We start from the raw sequence: 8,929 nt of genomic DNA on the forward strand, positions 1-8,929 counted from the left end.
AATTTTGGATTTTGCAATTTCCTTGGATTGAGTGTTGTTGTGATAATGGTTATTGATTGGATTGAGTGTTGTTGTGATAATGGTTATTGGAAATAATTTGACTGATTAACAGGCATTTGGTTTGGTTTGGTTGGGACCGAAAAGGGTGGCAGTGTCTGAGTTTTAGAGGAGATGTTGCCAAAATTTTATAAAATTGGAAGTTTTATTTGAAGTAATTAATTAAAAAGATTTGGTTTTAGACATTATATGTTTTAAGATTGATTTATCTATCAGAGAAAGAATTGTGTTTTGAATTGGGATTATTAATGGACAGAATGGAAAGAAGGATGATGAGGATTTTCTTTGAAATATGGTTTTTGAATGAATTTGGAAATGAGATTTAGATTGATGAATGATTATGATGTTGAGAATGTTGAGAATGTTAAGATATGATCTTTGAATTATTTATATGGCTTATGAATTTGAATTATCTGAGATACGAGGTTCCCTGGATAAAGTACCATGGCTAGCCACCACGTGTACCAGGTTAAAAACTCGATACTCTGTTGACCCTACGACGTAAGTGTGACCGGGCACTATATAAATTCCCGGGAATGTAACCCCCCATTGAGCAATATTGATTATTTGAGAAAAAACTATGCATAGACTCTTGGGGATGCACGTCAGCGGACAGTCTAAGTTCAATTCAAACTTATCGGGTTGGCTGGATAACCGACAGATGAGCCTCATCAGCCATAGGACAGGCATGCATCATATGCATTTGTATGTTTTGTTTGGGTTTGAACTGGTTTTGGTTTGCTTAATTGCTAAACTGTTTTTAACTGCTACTTGAACTATTTGCTGTAACTGCTACCTAAACCTGTGCTTTCCTTGTCTGTCTTGCCTGTGTTTGTCTTGGCGTGCTACATTTGAGAATAAACTTTGGTGCTGAATTAATGATTGTGTTGTTTACTTGTGTGGTTGATTTCTGATTGAGATTTTCTTATAAGAAAGGAAAGGTTTCTGATTTCTGAAAGATTAAACATTGTTTCTTTGAAAAGATTTTGAACGATTACTTGTTGGTTTTTAAAAGATTCATAAGGCAATGATAATCACTGAGCTTGAAAACAGTTTTCTTATTAAATATCTTCTTATGACAACTTTGAAACTCCGTGGTGAGACCATGTGGTTAGGTTTTCACCCCCCTACAGCTTTACCTTTTTAGGAACCGGATGAAGCATTATGAAGAGTTATATTGTGTTTGGTTTATATGTTGTTGTATTAATTAGATTATTTTCTTCCCTCGTCTTTGTTATTACAAGTTTGTAAGAGGGATAGGAGTTGTATGTTTTATATGTATATTATATTATGAGATATTATGTAAGAAGTCTTGTATATGAATCTATGCCTGCTTGTATTTCTCATAAGATAAAGTATTTATTTCCAGTTTTCAAAGAAATCAGTGATATGGTGTCGAGTCACAGGCTCCTATTTTATTATTTAGTATATAAAGTAGTCGTAATACTTCTAGCTATCAGAGTGGCGCAGCCGGAAGCGTTACATTCTGGTAGTGAGGGTATTACACAAGGGAAGTTAAACGGATTGCTCGAATTGTTGATTATGATGAAGGCGAGATACATGATGTCAGGGGGAATAATGAGGGATTCGAAAATATATTTCAAAATGAAAACAATATTTTAAACAGAGAGAATCCTCATATAATTCCCCGTGGTCAAAATACAGATGATGTTCTAGCCCGATTACGTGCTAATCATAGTGGTGAACGTTATCAAGTCACAAGGATTGTGGAAGATGTACTCAATCAAGTCGGTTTAAACGTTGGGTTTATGAACCGACCCCATTTTGTGTCTGCTTTCCCTCAAGTTTTTCAAATGGCTGAAGTGTCAAGAGGGGTGAAGAGTCCAAAAATAATTACAAAATTTGCAGGGAAAGTTGGAGAATCGACTACTGAACATGTCGCTCGATATTTGGTTGAGATTGGGAACCTAGCCAATGATGAGAATTTGAAAATAAAGTTTTTTCCTTCTTCGTTAATGAAGAATACGTTTACTTGGTTCTCAAATCTCAGGCCAAATTCGATAACGACGTGGAATCAGTTAGAAACTGCATTTCATGCTCAATTTTACCAAGGGAAGCTGAATATAGTAGTTACTGATCTAGTTGCTTTAAAATGAGAAGATGGTGAAACAATTGATGATTATATGATACGTTTCAAAAATGCTAGAAGTAGATGTTATGTGTCATTACCTGAGAGTGAAGTGGTGAAAATAGCAGTTATGGGGTTAGGATTCTATATGCGTCAAAAACTACTTAATGTGTATATACCTGACTCAGCCTATTTGGCTTAAAGGGTTCGTCAGGTCAAACTTATGAAAAAGAAAAAAGAGAAATATAAGAATGAACAAAGGTTAAAGAGTAAACCTTTTACTCGAAAAGAGAAAGTTGCTTATATGGCAATGGAATCCTCGGAAGAGGAGTTCGATTTTGAGGTGGAGGTTGATTTGGCTGAACTTAAGAAGGGTCGTCCATATGTTTGTTCTTTACTCAAAAAGCTCCCTAGTAATGAAAAGTCGAATGATTTAAAACTAAAGAGTGAAAAGAAATATAGTTTTGATATCTCGAAATCTGATCAGATTTTCGATGTGTTGCTTAAAGATGAACTGTTAGTTTTGCCTGAGGGTAGAACTTTACTTTCGGTGAAAGATTTAAAAGGGAAGCCTTATTGTAAATTTCACCAGGCAACTAATCATTCAACTAACAGTTGTGTTCGTTTCAAGGACCTAATACAGGAGGCCATTATGGAATGACGTTTGAAATTTGATGATGGGAAGAAAGAGATGAAAGTTGATGCTGATCCTTTCGATGCTGAGGCCAATTTTGCTGAACCATATTTTGGAGTAAATATGGTTGAAATGTCTTATGATTTTGACATGGCTCTAGGAGATTTCGAGTCACAAGTCCGATCTGTATACCCTGGAGTAGGGGATGGATTATTGGAGTTCCTTATACAGCAAAAACTTAAAGATCGAGACGTATCTCTGTATCCTCGATGCAATAATGCTATGTTCGATGCTGAAGCTACAACAATTTTTGAGAAAGAGAGGATGAAGAAAAAATTGGCTCATAGAGAGGAACATGCTTGTCAAAAGTAACCAATTAGATGAGTGGAAGGACAAAGTTCCAAGGCTCCTCAGTAGAATGTTGTCGCACCGATGAGCCATTCACAGGCTATAGGAGTTCAATAGATTCGAAATTGTCAAGAATTTCAGAGTTGAGATGCCCAATACCGACGGAACCCACAGTGGGGACATCGGGGACCTCCTCGAGATCAATATCCTTACCACTGTGGTCGAGCCAGAGGGTACTCAAGGGGTAGAGGAAGACGAGATCAACTGCAAAATAAGAAAACTCATTCTGGTAAAGGCAAGGGGGCAACGCCCTCGGTACACTCTCGAATAGTCTTTCCCTGATGGAGAAACATGCCCAAAGGGTATTCCTTCCCCTGCGAAGTTGGATAAAGGCAAGGCGATAGCTAATACTCCAGGTGCTGACAAAGAAAAGGATGTTGATTTAGATGAAGAGTATTTCGAAGAGGGAGATGATGAAATGGTTAGAACTATTTCAATTATTCCAACTGAATACTTGGGTGAGTATGAAGGCAACCCTGAAGAAGATTATGATATGGATGTTGAAGAAGATTTTTCTTTCATCCGATATGAGGATGAACCAGGGTATTTTCTGAGGCCTTCTAAAAAACAAAAATCTCATCTTCACCTACTTTATATCACTACCACTTTGAGTGAAATTAAAGTAAATAAAGTTTTAATTGATGGTGGAGCAGCAATAAGTCTTTTACCGGAGAGGATGCTGATGAAAGTTGGTAAGCATCCTGATGATTTAGTTCCCACCAACATTGCTGTAACAGACTTTAGTGGTGCTTCTACTCCTGCGAAAGGTCTGGTTACCTTGGGGGTGAAGGTGGGGTCTTTGGAGCGAAACACTATTTTTGTGGTGGTGCCTTCGAGGGCAAGCTATAATGCTTTACTGGGCCGGGACTGGATTCATGGAGTTGGAGCTGTACCATCTACTGTGCATCAGAATGTCCTCCTTTCGACAAAAGATGGAAAGCCTAAAATTGTTAAGGATGATTCGAATTTGTATGTCGAACAGCTACATGTCAATTTTAGGATATATAGTCCAAAATTGAAGCCTTTAAATGTTGACAGGGTGTTAAATTCTTACAACTGTGAGGGCTGCTATTTGTCTTCAGAAAGCCTGACGGTGAAACTGCGCTATCCACACCTCTCTGTGGCCCCAACTGGTTGGGATTGTTCGTCTTAGAATGGATTCGAGACGTTGTTCGATGGAGCATGCTCAAGATGTCTCGGATTACTTGGTAATTTTAAATGATTATATAAGTAATTTCCCTTCGGTAGAGAATAAAGGTGGTTCTTCTGATGAAGTTGAATCATTTAGGAACATAATTTCTTCTTTTAGCAGCAAAAATTCGATATCTTCAATCAAATTTAGTCATGGTTTAAGTTTTTCTTCATTATGTAATTCAAATGATATTATTAGTCACACTGCTGATGAAATAGCAGAAGTTCATTGTATTGAAAATGAAGCTGTTGTTAACCCAGCATATGATCAAGTTCATTCTATTCCTAATGAATCTGTTGATTTTTCTTCCGAGTGCATCTATGATTTAGAGCCTTTGGATTTTGAAAAACAGTCGGTAAAAGATGAAGATCACCTAAAAGGGTTTGAATCTCAAGATCCCTTAGAAGAAATTAATCTGGGATCTGTTGATGATTTTCGAATCACTTATATTTGTAAAGATCTTGCGGAAACTTTTCCATCTTTTACATGAATTTAAATATGATTTTGCTTGGTATTATCATGAGATTCCTGGTATCGATCGTTCTTTCGTAGAGCATCGATTAGCATTGAATCCAAATGCTCGACCTGTGAAGCAAACTCCTCGATGTTTTGCTCCAGAAATCAATCAAAAGATTAAGGAAGAAATAGAACGGTTAATTAAAGAAAAATTTATTCAAACCACACGTTATGTTGAATGGGTTTCGAATATTGTTCCTGTAATGAAGAAAAATGAAAAATTAAGGGTGTGTATTGATTTTAGAGACCTGAATAGTGCCACCCCAAAGGATGAGTATTTCATGCCAATAGCAGATATGTTGGTCAATTCTGCAGCAAAAAACAAAATTTTAAGTTTTATGAACAGTTATTCAGGATATAACCAAATCTTCATTGCAGAAGATGACGTGTTCAAAACTGCTTTCCGTTGTCCCGGGGCATTAGGCACTTATGAGTGGGTGGTTATGCCTTTTGGTTTGAAAAACGCTGGTGTAACTTACCAACGTGCAATGAATGCCATATTCCATGAGTATATCGGGAGATTTATGGAGGTATATATTGATGATGTTATTGTCAAGTCAAATTCAGTGAATCAACACATTGATCACTTAAGAAAGATGTTTGTTACTATGCAAAAAAATGGATTGAAAATGAATCCTTTAAAATGTACCTTTGGTGTATCGGCAGAAAACTTTCTAGGTTTTGTTGTCACAAAAAGGGGATTACAATCGATAAGAGTAAGGCTGATGCAATATTAGTATTGTCTTCTCCTAAATGGAACAAAGAAGTGCAATCATTCCTAGGAAAAGTAAATTATCTTCGAAGGTTTATTTCGAATCTTTCTGGTCGAACTCGAGTATTTGCACCTTTAGTAAAACTAAAGAATGATTCGCAGTTCGAATGGACACATGAGCATCAACAGGCATTCGAGTCGATAAAGACTTATTTATCTAAGACTCCAATAATGGCAAATGTCCGTCCACATGAGCCCTTGAAACTGTACATTAAAGCATCTACAAACATAATTGGGTGTATGTTAGCCCAAGATGATGAGAATGGATATGAACGGGCAATTTATTACCTTAGTCGAGTTTTGACTGATATCGAGGTAAGGTATTCCTCAATAGAAAGATTGTGTTTATCTCTATACTATGCATGTATGAAATTAAAGTGTTACATGGTAGCTAAACTTGTAAAAGTTGTTGCACAAACTGATCTTGTCAAATACATGTTGAGTTTTCCAATATTACGGGGTCGTTTGGGAAAATGAATGCTAGCTTTGACAGAGTTTGATTTGCAGTATGTCCCAGCAAAAGCTGTGAAAGGCCAAGTTATTACAGATTTTGGGTGTGTTTGGGAAATTTGTTGGAAGGGAAGAAGCACGTTTAGACTTCTTGAAAGCTTCAACTTTTGGTTTGGCAAAATTTTTTTTCATAAACGCAGAAGTGATTTTGCTACCAAAACCACGTTTACAGGAAGCAACTATTTTTAGCTTCTGCATTTTTTTAACGGGCTTTTAGCCATGGATACTAACCGTTTATTTACCTTTTACCAACTTTATCCTTTATGTATGTTATTGTATTATCTTTAGAATTCTTGTTATTTCTATTTATATGAGCTCTATTTTTTATTATTTATTATTTTTATTTTTTTCAACTGTTTGTTTGATATTATATACTTTTATAATTATGATTTTTGTGCATTATGTTTGTTATTATCTTTTTATAATATAATTTATTGATTCTATTAGGTAAAGTAAATTAAACAAAAAATTAACGATAAATAATAATAATAGTAAAAATTTATAGCATACAAAAAAAGAATACTAAAAATACTAAAAATATATCATATAAAATGATCATAAAGAACTTTCAGATATGTTTCAATTACTACAAAGTAAATATTTAATTTTTTTGATTATTTTTAGTACTCTCTTTTATAATTGTAATTCTCATATACTATGTTTTAGTGTAATTGCTTATAATATAGATTATGATTTCATTAAAAAAGATAAATTAAATAAAAAATTAATCATAGATAATAATAAAATCATAAACGTTGGATTCCAAATTAATATTAAAAATAAGATTATTAAGAGTGCTAGAATAAGAGTACGATGTAAAAAAAATACTAAAGTAACATTCTTACGTTAATACTTAAAAAATGTAACATATTTGATTAAATATTCTTTTACATATGTATATCTAAAATTTATATTTTTTATTTTTATTTAAAAAAATATTTTGTCTATTTTTATATGTTATTTTTATTTTAGTAAGTAAATATTAATTTGATTATAAAATTAACTAATAAGATCTATTTAAATATCTAAATTAAAATGATAGGATAATATAAAAAAAAAATTTTAAGTTGATGTCTATTTTAGTAATTTTTTATCTAAAAGTGATTTTGAATGGTATAAGCCAAACTAACATTTTCTACTATAATCCATTTTGATAAAAAAATTACCAAACATAAATCACTTTAATACAAACTTACTTTTTATCAAAATTAAGTTTGCAAAATCAATTCTATGCAAATTTCCGTTTGTAAACTGTAATCCAAACACACACTTTATAGTTGATAACTTGAACAATCCGAATGGCTAGGGGGCAAATATACTCGACGTTAAAGTTGATTATTGGAAGTTATATTTTGATGGAGTGAAGCACAAAGATGGTCCAGGGATAGGAATTCTCATTGTGTCACCAAAAGGAATCCCATCAAAATTTTTGTTCGAGCTAAAGTATCCTTACTCGGATAATATGGTAGAATATGAGGCTTTGATTTTAGGTCTAAAAATTTTAATTGGGAAAGGTGCTTTGGAGGTCCAGATCCTAGGGGATTCTCAATTGGTCTTGAAACAATTATCAAAGGAGTTTAAGTGTAACAATGAGAGGTTGAAAAAATATTTGGCAACAGTTTGGGAGTTGTTAACTTCTTTTCGAAAAGTTTCACTGGTCTATATCCCAAGGATCCAGAATGGAATTGCTAACGAGTTGACTCAAATTGCTTCGAGGTACAGGATAGGCCCAGAAACATTATAAAAGTTGACAAATATCCGCCAAATATTGGTACCTATGGATGAAAGAGATGTTCTAAGTGTGGATGATTGGGAAGATAATGATTGGAGAAAACCCATTGCTAAGTATTTAAAGAATCCTAGCACTAAAGTTGATAGAAAGATAAAATTGTGAGCAATGAATTTTGTCTTGATGGCTGATGAGTTGTATAAGAAAGGAATCGATGGGAGTCTTTCGAGATGTCTAAGTCAAGATGATAAAGACATTGCTTTAGGAGAAGTCTATAAAGGCATGTGGTGCTCATCAGGCTGGGATGAAAATGAAATGGGTACTATATCGAAATCATGTCTATTGGCCCTCCCTGATCAAGGATTGTATCGAACACAAAGGCGTGTCAAGAATGTCAAAGGCATGGGTCGATACAACAGATCCCAGCGTCTGAGTTGCATTCGATTATTAAGCCATGGCCATTTAGAGGTTGGGCTCTGGATTTAATTGGATTGATTCACCCCCTTCATTGAAACATCATAAATTTATTCTGGTAGCAATAGATTATTTTACAAAGTGGGTCGAAGCAATTCCTTTGATCGAAGCTGGGCAAAATAAAATAATAGATTTTATTAAGGACCATATAATCCATCAATTTGGAATTTCTCAAACGTTGAGTACTGACCAAGGGACTATGTTTACTGGCCAGCGAATCAAGAATTTTATAGCTTCAAGGAATATTAATATGGTTACTTCAACTCCTTATTATGCACAAGCCAATGGCCAAGTTGAGACAGCAAATAAAATCCTGATTAGTTTGATCAAAAAATAACTCGGAAGTAGACCCCGAACTTGGCATGAAACTTTAAGCCAAGTACTGTGGGCTTATCGAAATTCACCAAGGGGATCAACAAGTACCTCACCTTATAAATTAGTATATGGCCATGATGCAGTGCTTCCATTAGAAATCAATCTTAATACTTTAAGAGTGTCAAAGCAAGACGATTTTCCAGTCGATGATTATTGGAATGCAATGTTCGGTG

This window comes from Arachis hypogaea, chromosome 18 (genome assembly GCF_003086295.3).
Source record: "Arachis hypogaea cultivar Tifrunner chromosome 18, arahy.Tifrunner.gnm2.J5K5, whole genome shotgun sequence".
In the NCBI taxonomy this organism is placed as follows: domain Eukaryota; kingdom Viridiplantae; phylum Streptophyta; class Magnoliopsida; order Fabales; family Fabaceae; genus Arachis; species Arachis hypogaea.